The sequence below is a fragment of the Mustela erminea genome, chromosome 4 (genome assembly GCF_009829155.1).
Source record: "Mustela erminea isolate mMusErm1 chromosome 4, mMusErm1.Pri, whole genome shotgun sequence".
Classification (NCBI taxonomy): Eukaryota; Metazoa; Chordata; class Mammalia; order Carnivora; family Mustelidae; genus Mustela; species Mustela erminea.
In genome coordinates, this window is record NC_045617.1 from 49,683,429 (window position 1) to 49,704,850 (window position 21,422).

Sequence of the window (21,422 nt, forward strand, 5' to 3'; positions counted from 1 at the left end):
CTGTAGGCTTTCTTCATTCTTTTCATTCATTTTTTTCTTCTTTGACTAGATGATTTCAAATGACTTCTCTTTGAGCTCAGTGGTTCCTGCTTCTGCTTAATCTAATAGTCTGCTGTTGAGGCTTTCTACTGAATACTTGGGTTCAGTTGCTGTATTCTTCAGCTCCAAAATTTGTTTGGTTCTGATTTCTTTCTTTGTTGACTTTCTCATTTTATTCTGGTATTGTTTTCCTAATATCATTAAGTTGTTTGTGTTTTCTCTTACAGCTCTCTGACAGCACTTTTAGAACAATTACTTTGAATTCTTTCTTGTATCTCCACTTCTTTGGGGCCAGTTATTAGAGGTTTACCATATTCCTTTGATGGAGTCATTTTTACCTTCATGATCCTAGTAGCCTTGTATAGGTTTCTCTGTATTTGAAAAAGCAGTTACCTCTTCTAGACTTTCTTGACTAATTTTGGTAAGAAATGACTTTTGCCCATGGGTGGGGCATGTTGGAGCATACTGTGACCATGGGTCTAGTGATGCAGGCCACCAAGTGCTGGGATGTGTTGTCGGGGTGGGGGGAGGAGACCAGGCTTTTGAGGTCCACAACAACTACATGGTCCTTGGTGAGCATTTTAGTGGTGGAGGCTGTCCACAGAGCATGAAAGCGTGGTTGGGATACTCGGCAGTGCCTCCAGGTCCAATGGTTAGGTATGAAGGCAAACAGAAGCAGTACCTTGAATGCCCACACTTGGCGGGGGTGGGGGAGCTACATGTGCCATTATAGTAGTAGGGGCTAATAACAAACACACGTAGTGGTGGGGGTCAGGGCAGGTAGCAAGTCTCAGGAACTACTATAAGCACACTGGTAGCTGTGGTGATACTGGTTGTTGGCATATACTACTGTGACTTCCCTGTCTTCCTTAGGTCTGCACATCACAGTGAGGTGAGTGACAGTTGTTAGGGTGGTGGCATGCAAATGCATAGCTGGAAGGGCCAGATCTGAGTGCACACACAGAAGTGGAGTGCACACAGCTGCAGAGGAGCAGGGTAATGTCTTGCACTCACACAGCCGCAGAGACCTGGGCTTCCAGTGTGGTTCCTCGGATCTGGTGAGAGCAGGGATGAGGGGGGAGCAGGGTGGACTCAGGTAGCTGGTATCAGCAAACACAAATATTTGTGGGGGTTAGAGCTAGTGAAATCTGCAGAGAACCTATGGCAGTTTTGTTGACTGTTGGTTTCTTCAATGGCAAAAGTTGTTAAGGTCATCTGAAGAGCAGGCCACTGGGAAACTCAGTCACTCCCACTGTGTGGATAGTGGTAGTCTCTGCTTTTCTTGTTCTTGGCTGTTTCTGTTAGTCTCAGCTTTGACAATCTCTGGTTAGAATGAAACTGAAGTGGGACCTTTGCGTAGTGCCCTGAAAAACTGGGGAAACTGGTTGTTCACCATGCTCTTCCTTTCCATGCAAGGGGAATTCTTTCTAGCTAGGGAGTTTCTTTTGGTGATCAACAATGCTGGCTTGGTGGATGGGACATGCGGGCAAAATAGAACTATTCTTCCTTCCTTCTACGTGCTGTTATTTTAAAGTTTTTTCTTCTACTATGTTGCTAAAGTTTCTTTTCTTTTATTTTATTTTTAGATTTTTTATTTATTTGAGAGAGAGTGAGCAAGTGAAAGAGTATGAGTTGGCGGGGGTTGGGAGGTAAGGGAAGAGGGAGCAGTAGATTCCCTGCTGAGCAGGGAGCCTGACCTGGGGCTTGATCCCAGGATCGTGACCTGAGCCAAGGGCAGACACTTAACTAACTGAGCCACCCAGAAACCCCAGCCAAAGTTTCCCAAGTGGACTCCAGAGCTGCAGAGCTCTCCCAAAGCTGGGCTTTTACTCAGGAATAGCTTTTTTCATTGTTGATCTTTATTGGGGGGAATGAAGGCTGGGGTTTCCCATTCTGCCATCTTGGTGACATCACTCTGAACCTGGTCATTTCTTCCTCTTAGGAAGATTCTTCCTCTTAGGAAGAATCTGACACCTGGAAGCCTATTTATTCTTTTCAATGGCTGGAGAGTATGGTGAGTATCCCGAAAAATCTGTTTTTCTTTGGGGTACTTTCTAGGTTCTCATGGGCACAAAATTATCTTTCTTTCATGGGCACAAAATTATCTTTCTTAAGCCCAGAACTATAATTCCCAACTGCTTTACCAACAATAATTATCTCCATTCTGGTACAGCCTGAGATCTGTAAGACTATTTGTCTTACAGGAAAAATTTATCATTTTTCTGCCATTTCTAGCTAGCTAATATCAAGGACATTTGCCTTCTGAGTTAAAATTAGTAGCAAGACATAAGACCCTTTTTAGTTCTGGAAACCATTCCAAAAAATAGGAATTGGGAATGATTCTCAAGGAGGGATTTCTAAGTATTGCAGGGGTTTCTGGACATCAGTACGTAGTGTGGTACTTATTTCTGGTTGAAGTGGTCAGAAATTATATACCAACTCCTATTAAACTTGGTTTAGCAAGGGCCTCCCTTCTTAATCCTATTATTTTGGGTAGCAGTTCTTTTAAAAAAGATTGACTCTAAGGCCCTCAGTAATGATAACAAATGTCAGTTATCTGCATCCTAACTTCAGTCATAGCATGGCATATTTTAGTACTAGATGTGTTTGAATTGCATGTAATTATTACATAATTCAGTCATTTTAATAATCCTTCATTTCTCCTGCTCTCTTTTAATGGTCACTGATGAAAACATAATGAACACACAGTCCCTAGCAATAAATATATTATGGAGAATTCAGTTCCTTGGCTTCTGCTTTGGTTTACCATCTAAAAATGCCTGTGACTCAGACGGTCTCCCACTAAAAATGGTTTTCAGCTGCCTGCTTCTATTGTATGATCAAGACATTGGATGTGTCCAGATCCCACGGGCCTTTCTCTATCCTCGACATTCCGATCTAATCATTATGAAAAACATCCAATGTAGTAAATGCCACTTTAATTATAAGCTTGCTTCAACTGGATTAGAATAAAAATAAGAATGCCTAAGACAAAAAGTAGATCTGAAAGGAAAAATTAATAATTGAGCTTCTGGACTGAAGTCCATTTTTATTTCATGATTAGTGACTTTTCTTTTCTAATTCTTATTTGAATATTCTCATTTCCACCATAAACCCATATCACTATCCAATCCCATATGTTATGTCTCAAGTAATTCAGATCTTTTTTCACTTGTCTTTTATTTACCTTTCTAGGATCGCTTTAGGTTTACTGACTCTCTTTCCACTTTAGGGCACCCCAAGCTTTAAAGAAATTTTATTTTGAGAGAGAGAGGGAGAGAATGAGCGGGGGGTGGGGTGAGGAAGGAGGGAGCAGAGGGAGAGAGAGAGAGTGAGAATCAAGCAGTTTCCACACCCAGCATGGAGCCCAGTATGGGGCTCACTCTCACAACCCTGAGATCATGACCTGAGCTGAAATCAAGAGTTGGCCACTTAACAACTGACCGACCCAGGTGTCCCAAAGCCACCCTAGGTTTTAGATGCAGATGTTAAGCATTACAGAGAAGACTTAACAGCAGAGATTAGTAAGTAGTTATAAACAGTGGCTTTAGAATCAGACTTAGTTTCAAATTCTGACTTCAACACTTAGTAATAGTGTAACTTGTATGTAGTATGTAGTGGATAAAAACACCTGTCACCTGTCTCATAGGCATCATTTATTTCTTGGTTCAATGTTGATTCTTCTGAAAGGTCAGAGTTAGGCTGTATTTGTACATATAGAAAAAAGTGACCACTGTACATCTTTCTCTGAAATACCTGGATAATGAGAAAGAAACATGACCATCATCTTGTAAAGTTTACCAGGGGCTTTACTCTTGTATCCCCATGGCCATAACTATCACCATCTTTTCCAATCATTAACAGGACTTTTTACTTCATGTGAGGTTCTTGTGATTAGAATAGGTAGAGTTATGAGTAAGTTTTCTCTGCTTTTGTAATTCATTCTACACATGCAGATTACAATAGGAAGGCAACCAGTGTAGTGGAGTCTAGGTTGAGTCTGATAACAGATTCCAGAAACTGCAGTGGCCTATTGTTGAATATGTTGAAGAAACAGATACTTCAGATGTTCTAAAAATAGGATTCCTTTTTCTAGGCAGACATAAAAATACTACTTAGGAACCAGCTACATTTTAACAGGCTACCTAGAAGAAAGCTAGTAAGCTATTTATTTTGCCATTAGCAAAGGGCCTTATATTACTGTCTCTATTTGCTGTTGCTCTCTGTGAGGTGACTATATTTTGCTACCTCCATTAACATCAGGTTTCATTTAGCTTGATTTGGCCAATGAAATGTGAGCAGTATGCCACTTCCAAACAGAAGCTTTAACAGCCACTGGTAATTCTTTGCTCTTAAGAATTCCTTCCAAGAATCCTAATTATTCCCTTATGTGGGCCAAAAGTATATGATGGTCACTGGATTTAACTGGCCTCTTCTAGGCAATGCTGCAAAGATGAGCACAGTATGCCTAGCATTTCACTTTAGAATGTAGAAACACACTATTTTCAGGTTTGGTTTTCAGTCAGCACAAACATACACACATGCATATGTGTACACACACATATGCCTCATATATGTTTATTTTTTCTAGACTCTTGAGTAAATTTCCCTGCCTTTTGTATCTTCTGTGAGATAATTTAACTTCTTAATGGAGTTGGAAAATGTGGTGTAAATGATACTGTAGTAAATGAAAGAACTTCATCAACTTCTAATTAGAAATTGAATCACTATGTGGATAGCATAATAAAATAGACTGCTTTTAGTAATCTATGACAGAAATTGCTTCATGGAGGATTTTACTGAAAGGATAAGATTTAAAAGCCCTAATTAAATTTATCTTAAGATATTTCTCCCCAACTGCCAGACAAGCACTGTCCAATAGAACTTTCCATAATGACAGAAGAATGCTGTATTTCTACTGTCCAATATGGTATCCACTAGCCACATGTGGCTACTGAGCACTTGAAATGTGTTAGTACAACTGAGGAGCTGAAATTTAATTAATTTATGTTTAAATTTAAATAAACACAAATGGTTAATAGCTCCTGAGTTAAATGGTACACCTTAGACCTTACATTGGAAGAATATCTTTTCCTAATAATTGAAGCCCTCTTTCATATTACTATATTTGACACTAAGAAACTTACATGTAAAAAAAAAAAAGAAACTTACATGTAGATATGTATATATATGTGTAAGTATATGTACATTCTGTATCTTTCTAGTTTTCGCCCTATGCAAGTAAAAGACACTGTCATCCTTTCATATTCAGGCAGCCATATCATTGTAGATCCAAGAAAATATTGCCTGTTCTGATCTACACTTAAATGAGTACTCTCAATAAAGATCTAATCAGTTTTATGGAGCCAATCTTACAATAAAGCTTTTCCCAATAGTCCCAATATGAACGCAGATAGTCTCATATCTTAGTATCATAGGTCAAAGACATTCTTATTTGGTCCATCCATTGATCTAGAAAGAAACACTCCCAAATTATCCTGATGACTTCCAATATTATACTTCCCAATCTCTATACTTCAGCTTTTCATTTTTATACTGAAAATTATATTTCCAGTTTCTTCAAGCAACCAAATTTTAGTCGCTTCAGTCACTGAATTAAAACTGAACTACAGTTTCATCTCATTATATAATTAAATAAGAGGTCTATGTCCCAATTTGCAAAAGAGTCACCTCACTGCAAAGGTATAATATTCTGGGGTCTACTGTAATTGTGAAGGCCATGGGATTTAGAAAATAGTAATTATTGGTTGTAAGGATATAATTATTTGTGAAGGCTGGAGACTCATGTATTATTAGGAACACTTGGACACTGACTCTTTTTACTTTCTGTGGCTTTGCCTTCCTGGTAGACTCTCCTAGGGGTTAGAGGCAGAGAAATCCTTGCCAAGACAGGCCATGTTGGTCACTGTTCTGAGAGATTCTTTATCCTTGGCTAATTAACTAAGACATTTAATCTATTCTTAATGAGGGTGTGGTGTGTATTCTTTTCCTCTCAATTATAAAGCGCCAGAAAGACCTGGATCCACTTCTTAGTGACACTGTGAGAATTAATTCATCTACAGGATTTAGCAATAGCAACTAACATAATTCTCCCAATAATTGACTATTGATATTTTGTTTTTACTGAGTTCTAAAATTAAATGTAATTTTATTCAAAGAAAAACAACAAAAAAACTTTTAAGAAGCATATGATCTTTTGGAATAAAGTAAAGGACTATGCTACATAAAGAGAAAAAACTACACAAAGCATATTGACACAAACAGTATCCCCAAATACAGTTTTCTATTAAAAAACAAAATGTGATTCTATGGTGAGTGCCATAAAGTGTGTAAACCTGGCGATTCACAGACCTGTAACCCCTGGGGCTAATAATACATTATATGTTTATAAAAAAAATTTTTTTAAAGTATGATTAAATGACTAAGTTAATCAGGTTCCCTTCTACAGACAAGCTAGGCATGACCAGCCTTGATTTTTATCCATCTCAGAAAAGGAAATTAATGAGAGAATATAAAGAAGGAAAGTTGAGGCACTGAGGTTTTCCGATGTTGTTTGTACCAGCTCACACGGCAGACCTTAGAATTTCTCCCAGATTTTGTCTTGGAGTTTCTTTTGGCCCAACTAGGGTGTACTCATAATCCTCCAAGGTTCTTGCCCCCATGAGCAGTGAGTCTCACAGGAAACTCTCATTATGGTCTCAGGAATTGTTTCTGAAGACCAGAGGTAGAGGAGAGGAGAGTGCTAATCATCAAGTCTTCTCACAGTAGAGAAGTCATGCCACCAGAAGGATTAGCCTCAAATACATATGGCTACACATTTGAGTCAGATTTTCTTAACTTGGAAACTATGCTGGACAGTATTGAAATTGTATTAACTCTTTCAAACACTACCCTGAAAAAGATACCCAAAGTGGCTGACCAGCATCAGGACCTGGCTTAAGCAATGAAGAATTCAAATTTATTACAAGAGTATTGAAATATGGGAGCAGATATTTTATAATGTTTAATATAAACTATCTATCAATTGTATATTGTTTATGACTCATGTCAAATACAAATCAAGATGATTTATTTCTCAGGGAACTTAGCTGGTTCAGTTGGTAGTATGCAACTCTTAAAACCCCAGAGTCAATGGTTTGATCACCTTGTTGGGCACAGACTTGATTTTATTTTATTTGTTTGTTTGTTTGACACGTGGGGCGGGGAATACAAGCTGGAGGAGTGGGAGAGGGAGAAGCAGGTTTCCTGCTGAGCAGGGAGCCCTATGCAGGGCTTGATCTCAGGACCCTGGGACCACAACCTGAGCTCAATGACTGAGCCACCCAGGTGCCCCTAGACTTAACTTTAAAAAAAGATTATTTCTGGAGTCCTGTGTGGCTCAATCAGTTAAATGTCTGCCTCAATCAGTTAAATGTCTGCCTCTTGATTTCAGCCTAGGTCATGATCTCAGGGTCATGAGATCCAGCCCCACATTCTGCTCCCTGCTCAGCAGGGAGTCTTCTTGAGATTCTCTCCCCCTCCCCCTTCCCTCTCTCTCAAATAAATAAATCTTAAAACATTTAAAAAATAAGAAAATATTTTTAAAAATTATTTCTCAAAGTATAAATGGAACAAAAATCAGAACGTGGATTTATCAGGAATAGGTTACATATTTGTTGTATCTTTATTCCCCAAGGGAAAAAAAATGTAAAACTGTGCAGCTAAAACATCGACTTGATTGCTTAATGATGGTTAACATTTAAGAATTTGCTCTGGGGGAAATAAAGTGGAAATTTAAATAGTGTTGCAACTTGTCATTACTGCAGGATTTCACTGTCTATTTCCAAATGAGAACACAAATGAAAGATGAGGGGGAACCTGCTTGGACTATATTATATTCAGTCAACCCTTCCCTTCACTGATTCCACAGATACATGCTGCCTTAACTGCATAGATGACTTCAGTGTTAAGCTGCTAGTGTTTAAATTTTTCCTATTTAGCAAATATTCCTATAGTTCTTGGATGTAAAATGTCTACATGTGCATAGAGACACAAAGATATATTTACCGAGCAGAACAGCAATTTATCCCAAGTTGCAGAGTCACCCCCTGTAAGAAAACATTGATTTTCCTCATTGCTGATAATGTACACCCTTCTCCCCTTGCCAGATGATACACTGGTCCAACCCTCTATTTCTGAACCCCAGCAAAGGGTCTACAATTTTGTGAGATGAGTCTAATTATGTTTTAGGGCATATTCAAGTGCTAGAAATAAACAGAAATAAGAGCTCACCCATAATAACAATAGTAATCATCAGAGCAGCCATTTAAATTAACGCTTTTAATCAAGCAACCAAAACATCATAATGCAAAAGTAGAATAGAATTTAAATTTAAATCAACATTCTACCCCATAAAAAACAGGGTGGGTGGGAGTGAAATTGACAAAGATACTTTTACTTTACCCATGTAAACATCAGACTGTTTTTCTCCCTAGGCTTGCTTTTCTTTCTTTGGCATGACAGTTCTGATTCTTCAGCCACCCCATGAAGAAGAGAAAAATTCCCTTGAAGCTGAACTAAATTCATCAGCAAATGAAATTACATTCATTTGATAAAATGCTAAATGGAAAAAGGCAGGTTTATTTTAAGCCGTCAACAGGCTGTTGTAGTTAATCATGCACAGTGCAGAAGACAGGAGTTTGGTTGCTAAGAAAATGGTTGGCGTGTTTCCATGAGATCCATGTGATGTGAAATGCATCTGCTCGTTTTAACAGTGAAATAGAAAAAAATAAAATAAACACTTCAGGGTATATTTGGTGAGTCACTGTGGAACACAAGGCCAAAATAACGTGTTGTCAGTTTATTTTATACAACCTTATTATGATGTTAGCCTTTTCTTATAATTCAAAAAATTTCAAATCTAATAGTGATATTTTATTAGGAAGTTGATAAATACTTATTGTAGAAAAATTGGAAAATGTAAACTCTGCTATATCATACAGAAATACAAATACCAATATCTGTTGCCTGGTGCATGCATAGTAAGGCCTTGATATTTATTTGTTAAATGGATATATATTTTTACTTACAAATACGGGATCATACTGTATAAACTTTTACAACCTGCTTTTTGTTCATTAAAATATTTATCACAAATATTTTTTATGTTATTAAATATTCTCTTTTTTTTAGTGAGTGAGAGAGAGAAAGAACACTAGTGGAGGGTAGGGGGAGGTAGAGAGAGAGAATCTTAGGCAGACTTCCCACTGAGCGTGGAGCTTGATCTCATGACCACTAGATCATGACCTGAGCCAATATCAATAGTCAGGTGCTTAACCAACGGAACCACCAGGTGCCCTTATGTTATTTAGACCTTTGTTACTTAGACACTACTTACTGTCAGCATGCAGGCATCATAATGTGAGAGAGAATAGCCAAAGACAGCAAAGATATTCTTGGCATCCCCCTGTACATAATAATGGTCCTCAGAGTGAAGTAACCATGGATATCAATGTCCATAACATCTTCAAGATGGCTACTTGAAGGCCAAAGAGGACAGGCCAAAAGAACAGTATTCAACTATAATGTGGAAAATATATTGGTTGAGAAATCTGATTCTTGATCCAGAAGGCTGAGAAGTTCACAGGAGAAAAATAAGAAGCCAAGAAACACGGTTGACATCTTCTGAGAACTCACTCAAATCCATTGACTTCACTAAGGACAAAATGGAAAACAGGATAATTCAAAGCAGTAACAACAACAGAGGGAAAACAGAAGATTCTTGAAGATTCACTAAAATCATCAGCTGGCTGAACAAGAACTAGCCTGCTGTGAAAAAAGAATTTGAGTATCAGCAGGAATATTGGAGAATTCCAGTATTGTGCAAGTTCATCATCACAGACTGTACCAGGAAGCTGAGGACAAACTCTCCCAGCAACAGAGCTCCTCTGTCAAAATGTGCCTTATCTGAGCTCACTACCAAAGAGAGTGACTGTGCTGACCAGAAAGAAAGCATGTTCTACAGATTTGTTGCAAAAGTTAAATATGTGGCCAAATCACTTTAGTGGCAGTTTAAAGCACTGTAGTTAAATATGACACAAAACTACAACAAAAAAATCCTAAAATTTGTATGGAACCACAGAAGATCTTGAATAGCCAGAACGATCTTGAGAAAGCACAAAGCTGGAGCTATCATACTCCCTGATTTCAAACTATACTACAAAGCTACAGTAATCAAAACAGTATGGTACAGGCACAAAAACAGATACATAAATCAAGAGAACAGGATAGGGAGCCTAGAAATAAAATCATGCTTACATGGTCAATTTACAACAAAGGATGCAAGAATCTACAGTGGAGAAAAGGGTCTTTTCAATAAACGGTGTTGGGAATACTTGACAGTTACATGTAAAAGAATGAAACTGGACCACTGTCTTATACCACATACAAAAATAAACCCAAAAGGATTAAAGACTTAATATAAGCCCTAAACACATAAAACTACTAAAAGAAAACATAGGCAGTAAGTATTTTGACATTGGTCTTAGCATTATTTTCCTGGATATGTCTCCTCAGGCAAGGACAACAAAAGTAAAAATAAACAAATGAGACTACATTAAAGTAAAAAGCTTTTGCAAAACAAAGGAAATCATCACGAGATGAAAGGGCAGCCTACTGAATTGTAGAAGATATTCCCAAATGGAAGATATAGTAAAAGGTTAATATCCAAAATATATAAATAACTGATACAACTCAACACCAAAAAAAACCCCAAAACAAAACTAAACAAGCCAATTAAAAAGTGGGCAGAGGACCTGAATAGACATTTTTCCAAAGAAGACATGCAGATGGCCAATAAGCACATGAAAAGATGCCCCTCATTACTAACCATCAGGGAAATACAAGTCAAAACCATAATGAGATATCACCTCACACGAGTCAGAAAGGCTATTATCAATAAAGAAGAGAAATAGCAAGTGTTAGTGAAGATGTAGGAAAAAAAAGAAGGGGAGGAGCTCTCATGCATTGTTGACGGAAATGTGTATTGGTACAGCCACTCTGGAAACAATATGGAGGTTTTTCCAAAAATTAAAAATCAAACTACCATATGATTCAGTAATTCCACCTCTGGATACTTATTTGAAGAAAGAAAATGAAAACACTAATTCAAAAAGATATGTGCACCCCTATATTTATTGCATTATTTACAGTAAACAAGATATGCAAACAACCTAAATGTCCCTTGATAAATAAATGGATAAAGAAGATGTGGTGTGTGTGTATATATATATATATATATACATATATATATGTGTGTGTGTGTGTGTGTGTGTGTGTATACATAAAATGGAATATTATGAAGCTATAAAAAATTAAAATCTTTTGGGACAAGATGGATAGCAATAGAGAATATTATGCTATGTGAGTGTCAGAGAAAGACAAATATTATATGATTTCCCCTATATGTGGAATCTAAAGAGCAAAACAAAAGAGAAACAGACTCATTAGATACAGAGAACAAGCTGATGGTTGCCAGAAAGGAGGTGTGTGGGGAACAGGATGAAGGGGATTAAGCAGCGGTCTTCCAGTTATAAATAAATAAGATAAAGGGCTGTAATGTACACCATAGGGACTATAGTCCATAATCGTGAAAAAGCTTGTGAAGTTTAAAAAATCTACTTTTAATGAACCTCATTTTTTTCATTTGAGTATATTTGACATACAAATTAACATTAGTCTTAGGTGTACAACTTTAGTGCTTTGACAAGTTTATGCATCATGCTGTCTCTACTTCAAGCTACAATAACGACTTCATATAACAGATGGTGACTAGACTTAATGTGGTGTCCACTTTGTAATGCATATAAATAGCAAATCACTATGTGTGGACCTGAAACTAAATCAATATTATATGTCAATTATTTTTCAATAAACTTTTAAAATAAATCTTAAAATATATTGTATTTGAACTGTGAATTAAGGAGTAGAGATAAAAAGATCTACATATATGAAATAGCACAAACAAAGTAGAAGTTCACTCTTTGTCCACTTAATTGTCTAAGGCCAGGTTCCTGGTTGGTGGATGGTTCTGCACACTCCATGCTCAGGGATCTAAGCTCATTTTGTCTCTTTTCCACCAGTGCTTCATCTGCCTCCAATCAATGGGGAAAAAATGAGAACATAAAGGGAGCACACCTGTTTCATTAAAGCCTTGTCTCAGGGAGACAAGCATATGTGGTCCAGCTGTGTATCCAAGATAAAAACTGTATTTGTGGGGAGAAGAAGGAAGAGCTAGCATAGTTTACACTTGTTTAATCTGGATCATATTTTGAATACTTGAGTTTCGTTGCCCTCCAGTAGTGTTATAAATGAGTAAAAAACAAAATTCATGTCTCAGTGAATAAAGGTTGACTTTAAAATGGTGACATAAAAAGAAGTAGAATTTCTGGATCAAATGACATACAAATTTCTTCATTAAACATCATCAAATTGACCTTGAGAAGTTGTTCAATTTATAGTCTTACCTCCATCCCATCACCTATAGCACTGCTACCATTGTACACTGTATTAACACTGTAAAACTTTTTTGTATGGAAGGATTCAAACAATAGGGAAAAACTGAGTGAGTGATGTTAAAAACTAAATCACCAGAGGTAATCCACTGATCTTTTGTTGACTATCTTTTCATACAACTCTCTATACAGATATATGCCACAAAAAAAGATATTACACTTGCTTTTTTTAAAAAATTGTGAACATCCCTCCTCTTGTTCTATGTTCCCTCTTTCCTTTTTTCTTTTTTCTTTTTTTCTATTTCTTTAGCTCTTCCCTCCCTTTCCCGCTCCTCCTTTTCTCTCTCCTTCCCTCTATTCCACGTTCTCATGCCTTCCTTTTGAGGGTTATAATTGAATAATTTTACTCAGGCCTGACCTGAGGAAGTACTATAACAGGGTAATTGAAAACATGGGCCCTAGAACCATACTGCCTGGATCTGAATTCCACCTTGTCCATGTATTTGCTGGTGTGACTTTTCTGTGTCTTAGTTTCTTTATTTGGAAAATGGGGTAATAATAGTACCTACCTCATTAAGTACTATTAATTCCTGGACAGATTAAATGAGTTGGCACATGTAATGCGTTTTGGAAAAACACCTGGTACAGAGTAAGTGTTACATGTGTTTACTATTATTAATCTATCATATGTTATGAATATTTTTTCTCCTGCCTGTTGTTTTACTTTTGGCTTTATTTATGGTACTGTTTTCCATAGACTTTGAATATTTTTATGCAGTATAATACATCCAGCCTTTCTTTTTTAGTTTTTGTATTTCCAAATGTATCTTATGAGGTCTAACTCCTTATTTTCTTTCATGTTGTCCATGTCACACATATGTTTTTCTAATTTATGCTTTCTTTCAATTGAGAGTGGAGTTTTTGGTAATTGTTTTGCTGAAGTCAAAGTTATCGTTGTTTTTCCTTAAATTTTCCAATTTTCTGCATTGTTTTTGTTTAGAAGAGCCTTTGCCATCCATTCATAATTTATTTATGGAGAACTGATACTGGTAGAGAGAAATACTTTTTTTTTTCTAAATTGTTTGCTAGCTATGTCAACACCATTTATTTTTCTATGCTCTGATTAAAGAGGTCCAGCAAGGATTGGCATCTCCCACATCAGAGCTTACCTTGACTGAAGCCCTTCTTTTGTTACAGAGCCAGTTAAGAGAGAGAGGTTTGTGGGTACAGTCAACTCTTAATTACCATCTTGTATATGTGTAGCTTAGGAGAGAAATGAAATAAAACACCAGACTGAAAAAAAAATTTTTTTAAAAAGGAAAGAAAAAACAAACAAACAAACAAACAAAAACCCTGGGCTCCTCACTCTACTTTTCACTGGGCTCTGCTCAGAAATGCTAGCTAACATTAACTTCACATAAATCAGCTTGGAAGAACAATGTTTTTAAAAGGTATATAAATGGGGGTACCTGGGTGACTCAGTGGGTTAAGCCTCTGCTTTCAGCTCAGGTCATGGTCTCAGGGTCCTGGGATCGAGCCCCACATGGAACCCCACATTGGGCTCCCTGCTCAGCGGGGAGCCTGCATCTCCCTCTCTTCTCTGCCTGCCTGTGATCTCTGTCTGTCAAATAAATAAATAAAATCTTTAAAAAAATAAATAAAAGGTATATAAATGTTTTACAAAGCTAACTATAAGTGACTCTTGAAATTTCCACTATCTAGTTGTGTATGCATTAGTATCTTTAATGATTACTAGTAATGGAAAGCTGAAGAGTATATTTGAAAAAAAAAAAAGAAGAAGAAGTCCACATGTTATTTCCCTGAATCAGATCTCCAATATAATTTTATAGAATAGGAATCAGAAGACAAAAGGAATTAAAGGAAGTTTGGCAGAGGTAAGTTACCCAGGGTTGACAAAGATTTTTGAGTCAGGAATTTAGGATTATTCAATTAGCAGCTCACAAATATTTTTCTTTTTTTCACAAACGGTTTTCTTATCATGGAGGGCTTAAGCCCAAGCATTCTATGAGTGAGGAGTTTAAAGAATCTCAGATGCCATCATGTCTTTTTTTAATCCAGAAAATCTTGTTAACAAAGCTACGGTCCTTGCACTTTCATACTTAATTCTTAAAAAAGAATTACAGCACAGTGATGGTCTATGCCAGTGCTCCTCGGATCATCCGGTAAAGAACCCAGTTCCCCCCCCCATCACAATCTGCAAAGGAACATTTTTGAAAATAGGATAAAAATGAATTACTAGAAAAATTAATTGAAAATGAAAACAAATACATACAAAAATAGAAGCTGAATTTTTTTTATTATTAGATTTAACTGCTATAAAATTACTATGTCAAATTGCTATAAAAGCTTCTAAAGCTAACTTTAATTTCTGTGCTTATTTCACTGCAGACTAGTAACAAGTTAGATTTGTATGTGTCCATGTATCACTGCCCTGTTCCCATTTCTGGCCCCTAAACTAATACATTTTTCAAAACCAAAGGCTCCTACATCAGAGATGGGTAAAGAGAGGACCAATGCACAACACTGCACTGTTTGTTGTATATGAAACTGCAGCAAACATTAGGACCTCTTCATTTCTCTGATCTGGTTAAAGCTCTCAAAATATGTCCTTTGGCCTACTATTTAGTTTTAAACTGATAAGTCATGATACATTTGGAATCTGATTCTGTAAATAGTGTTCAAATCCTAAATGTGCTGGTTGTATAGCATATTTGCTTTCCAAATGTAATTTATTCAGTGTTTGTTTTCCATACTTAAGGAATTAAAAAAAAAAATCAATGCCTATGAATTTAGTGCCATGTGGAAGGATGCTCCCAAGAGCACAGAGCTTCACATTCTGGTTTTACTCCAAATAAGGATTCTCCAGAAACCAGGGTTCCCTACACTGGGAACTTTTGATCTTTCTTTCAACCACTGTCTCTGCCTTTCTTTTCAACATTGACAGAACTCCTTGCATCCAAAAAGAAACATTAATGTTTTTATGTTTTTCCTTATGTTTAAAAACTTGTGTTTTTAAGTTTTATGGATTTCCTTTCCTGTACTTCTACAACTCCTCTTAATGCTCCAGCACCCTATATTTTGCTTGTGGTATGTATCATGCAGTATGATTAGAAGGGGAGAGGGCACTAGTAATCCCAAGGATGGTGTTGGACCATAGGGAAATCCATTTTGTAACTGTCCTTTCTCTCTGAAAAATGTGAACTTAACCTCCCAGAATAAAAAAAACAAAAAATAAAAAACAAAAACCCCAGAAACATACATTAGTTTTTATGCAGTTTACATAGTGGCACAATAGCTCATTTTACTGTTTAAATCAGGTAGTAATTTTCTTTAGCAGTACTGCTTCATACAACAAAATATTGGTCTTTAGAATACCTTCAAACCTTTCTAGATGTGAGAAAAATTAAAACATTTATTCATTTTCCAGAATATAGTTCTTTTAGTCATCTTTAATCAGAATGTGTTTAGAAAAAGTCAGTTTATAGTGAATAGAGTGGGCACAAGAAATAAGCAAAATTTTAGTGTCAATTTCCCAGTGAAATGTCATGGCATACTGTTAATTTAGCACAATTTATCTTAGCTCATTGACCTTACTGACAACTCTATATTAGCATTAACACCGTGGCTGACCTCTCTCTCTCTCTCTCTTTTTTTTTTTTTTTTTGGTTAATTGCCATCTTCTTTCACTCCTTAAATTTGTTATATTATCATTTTAAGAAAGAAACATCTGCTAATGTAAAGATTCACACTTACCAAACAGACACTATTCTGAAAGTATTTATACACCAATCAAAATATATACTATTCATGGTTATACATATTAAATAACAACTATAAATGAGGATAATTTATAAACAGGGATAATTTCTAGCTCTATTCTAGGTAAGTTTTAATCATTCCCCAGAAAGATGAAGTCCATTAATAATCTTAAGAGTTTCTCTGAATTTGCCTCAGATAGAGAAAAAGTTATCTCAGTTTGAAAAAAGGGACTGAATATCCAGAAACCACGTACTTCCCCCTAGGGACAGGGAGAAAGGATGAGAAGACCATGGTGATGTCAATTACAGATCCCAAGAGCTAATAGTTACTAAAATTTGGAAAGGTCTAAGGCAAACAAGATTTCATGTCCAATCATCAGGCATCCGCCTCTTCTCCTGGCCTCAACCTACTACTTCCATTCTAGATTCTATCTCTTCTTCGTCTTGGAACTTATTCCATTTATCCTGGACAAATGGCTACATAAAAATCAAGCCTAGGGAGCTTCGTTCACCACATTCTTCTATCTTGTTCATACAAAGGTAAGAAATGCTTCCAAATCATATCTAACTAATCCACACATGAAAACCGACTTCTGACATTCATTATTCTAACTATCAAAACCTCTGGTGTTAGAGGTCAAAGAGGGCTAAGACTCCTGGAGCTGCCTCTGTAGTTTGGCATTTTGATTAAATGCTACGAGTAATCACTGTGGGTGTCTGTATTTCCAATTGCCATAACTGCCTGCCTTGGGGTCTGGATGAAAACAAACTAAAACATATATTTGTACACATAATGTCTGCTGAAGGATTTTAAAGTAAATTACGGACAACCTAATATTGTCCCTTTAAAAAGTCAAGCTGCGTGAACCAGAGGACTATATTTAGCATGTCTTCTTTATCTCCTATTCATTCTTAACCCACAGCTATCCAACTCTCTATCCTCCCCCATTATACTAAAACTGGTCCTTCCAAGGTTTTTTATGACCTAGATGCTAAATCCAATGTGCTAGGTCCTAGCACAGTTCCTGAAATACAGTTTTAAAACATCAATATTCAGTTCTATAATTTTAGGAGTTAAACATGTCTCAATCCTATTTTTTCCCTTTCCATATACTCTGAATGCTTTAATTACACTTCTGAAAAAAAAAAAAAAAAACGTGACTCAGGCATGAGACAGGAGTCAGGAAAAGTAATTAAGTCGAATAGGACAAATTTGTTTTTCAGTAAATGAATTCTCACTCCCAATGAAATGGTAAAATAAAATATAAAAAGTCAGTTTATATCATCAGGTCCCTAAGCTATCCTGAAAATGCTCAGCCTGACAACCCAAATATGTAAAAATATCTGAATGATATTTTTTATAATCATAATGATGCAATGATAACTAAATGCCTTTGGAAAAAGCACAGCTAGTAAAGATTCTCTCATGGACAAAATTGGTAGGCTACTAGTTGCTGACAAAAAGACTCCTTTTGTATTAAATGTATACTATTTCCTTGTATATATCACTTTTAACCTTTCTTCGAAGACTCCAGACTAAATAAAGGATTTAGAAGTAGATGAAATGTTCACAGGGCATTTTTAGGCATGCAATGGTTATATTATAATATATTCTGTTCTGAAGCTGCCTGAATCTTAATTCAATACAAACAGGAAATGCATGTTTTCCACTCAGTATATTTGAATGCTTTCCCTCCCACAGAATGGAATGTTGGGTGTGCCTTTATTTTCATTGAAGTGGGTAATATATATGTGCATAAAATGTGGGAGATGCCAGTAGTAATATCTGAAAATTTAGCTTGAGAAAAGATTCAATTGCAGAAAAATAAGAACAGATTCAGAGTGGTTTGGAGAAGGGCCAAATCATGAGTAGAAACATGTTAAAAAAAAAAATCCTTCTATTTTTTTCTGACACTAAGATTTTGAGAGCTCCTGATTATCTCTGAATAGCCCCATCATTCCCAAAGAAAGCTGCAAGAAGCTGAGAGGATAGCCATATGAGTAAAAGTTGCCTTTAGAAGGGAGAAACATTCAAGTTCTATTTCAACAAAACTTTAGAGTGTACCTGATAAGTTCTCAAAGAGTAATACACTATGTGTACTGCACTGTAGTTTACTTGTATTCAAAATGTAATCTCAGGGTGGGAAGGGAAAAAGTTTGTGAGTGTGGATATACTTGTCTTTTTCGTTTAATTATATATATATTTTATAATTATGTATATTTATGTAACATATATGATGTCTATAATATGCATGTATATATTTATTTAATTCCAATGATTCATTCATCATTTTATTGAACAAGCAAATCCTCCTGCAGAGATTTTAATGGACAAGTAAATGTTCCTGCAGAGATTATATCTGTAATAGACTTAATATAGAAGAGTCCCACTCCCTTGGCCACTCAGCACTCAGTTCCCAAATACCTCTTATAGTTGATCATCTTACTCTGGATAAGGTGATTCTGATTCTTTAAAGAAAAGCATTTTGTCATGTAATATAAACCCTAAGTACTGCCAAGTTTCCCTCATATTCTTTACTAAAGAATTAGTAATTGACTTTTGGGAGGATGGCAGAAAGGGAGGATCCTGAGCCTACCTTGTCCCACAAACACATGGAGATAACAGCTACATCTACACAAATAACTCTGAAAAGGACCAGAAGACTGGCAGAATAGACCTTCCACAGCTAATCGCAGAGAGAAGGCTATATTGGAAAGGGTAGGTGGGGCAGAGATATGATTGAGAACCAAATTCCCAATAGACCACCCACAAATGGGAAAAATATTATAAACACAGAGAAGTAAGAGGATCAGAGCCCACACCAGACACCCTGGCATTGGGAAGATGAGTCCCCATAACATTTGGCTTTGAAAACCAGGACTTAACACCCAGAGCTTTAAAAATCAGCAGGCTTAACTCTGGGAGAGCTGGAGAATTATAGGGAACTGAGTCCCTGCCCTTAAAGAACATGCATACTAAATAACTCACTGGAGACACATCACAGAGCAATAGTTCGAAAAGCACCTAGGGTATACATGGAAGATTTACTGACTAATCTTTGAATTAGCTAGAGCACAGGGATTGGCAGGAGATTTCTACAGGAACAACAGTGCTGGCAGATGCCATTTCTCTTCCCCTCCTCCAGCCTAGACAGCTGGTGGCTTATGAGAATCAGTGCTAACATTCACCATCTATTTTGCTTCAGCACACTAGCCCAACCACGGTGCTCCCTGGGGACCTGCCCAATTCAACCTGGCTGCTTCAGGTCCTGTCCCACCCACCTGGGAGGCAGCCCTATATGGGACTAGTACCACTTCAAAGTGACTCCTGCCCTGAGAAAGGAGTAAATAAGGCCACATACCACTGTCCCCACAGTTCCTGCAGCTAAGCTCCTTGGCTGGCTACACAGAGAGCATGCCCTGCCCTTTGGTGTACCTGCAGCTAAGGCAGAGATGAATTGCAGACAGCTAGGCTGACAGCCAGACCCACCCACAACTGAGCCTTTAACCACTTTAGACAGACCTCTCAGCAGTGCAGGGAGCAAACCCTGCTTGTGCACCCACAGCAGGCCAAGTGGGTCATTGCCACCAGCTGGGCTGAAGGCAGTCATGACTCAGTCACAATAAGAGTGCAAGCAATCCACAAAGGAAGAACCCCTAGGGAACCTGGTTCTGGTGACTGGGGGTGGGGGTGGGGGGGCGGAGATTATGCCATAAAGCACCACAGCACATCTTCTACATAATGCCATGAATTTCAAGACCAGAAGATGTAGCTGAGATGCTTAATATATAGAAACATACACAGAGCATTAGACAAAATTAGAGATAGGCAAATATGTCCCAAATGAATAAACAAGACAAAAATCACAGAAAAAGAGCCAAATGAAACACAGATAAACCATACACCTGATAAAGAGTTCACAGTGAAGGTTATAAAGACAGTCACTTGAGTAGAGCAAAGAGTGGGTAAATTCCATGAGAACTACAACAAAGATACAGAAAATACAAAAAAGAACCAGAGTGGAAGAATTCAATAACTGAAATAATATATACTCTATAGGAAATCCGCAACAGATAGAAGAATGCAGAAGAATGGCCAGTGATAGAAAGCAACAAAGCTCAACAGCAAAAAGAAATAAGAATTTTAAAAAATGAGAACAGATTAAGGGAACTCTGTGACATCATTAAATGCAGTAATAGTCATATTATAGAAATCCCAAAAGAAAAGAAGAGGGCAGAAAACTTATTTGAAGAAATAATAGCTGAAAACTTCCTTAATCTGCAAGGACACAGACATTCAGGTCCAGGAAGCACAAAGAACTCCTAATAAGAGGAACAGAAGGAGATCCACATCGAGACACATAATAATTAAAACAGCAAAAAGTAATGATAAAGAGAATTTTAAAACCCCCGGGAAAACAAAACAGTTACATACAATGGAAACCTATAGCTATCAGCTGATTTTTCATCATAAACTTTGCAGGTCAGAAGAGAGTGGCATGATACAGCCAAAGTGATGAAAGGAAAAGACCTAAACCAAGAATACTTTACCCTGCAAGACTGTCATTCAGTGAGGTTTTCATTCAGAAGGAGATATAAAGAACTTCCCAGACAAACAAAAGTTAAAGGAGTTCATTATCTCTAAATCAGCCTGCAAGAAATGTTAGACTTCTTTAAATGGAAAGAAAAGCTATTCAATCACGTTATGTTTCTTGATTGGGCCATTTAGCCACTTACATTTAGAGTAATTATTGATAGGCATGTACTTATTGCCATTTTGTTGTTTTCTGATTGCTTTTATAATTCTTCTATGTTCCTTTCTTTTTCTTAAGAGACTATCAACTTAATATAGACTACTAGGATGCTATATCTGAACCTTACAGTAACCACAAATCAATCAAAAAATAATGAGAAAAAAGCCAAGCACAGCAGTAAAGAATGTCACCATTCACAAGGAAAGAGCAAGAGAAGAAGAAAGGAAACTGAATGAATTAAAAACAAGACCCATCTATATGCTGCCTACTAGAGACTCACTTCAGACCTAAAGACTCAGACTGAAAATGAAGTGATAGCAAAACATATACCATGCCAA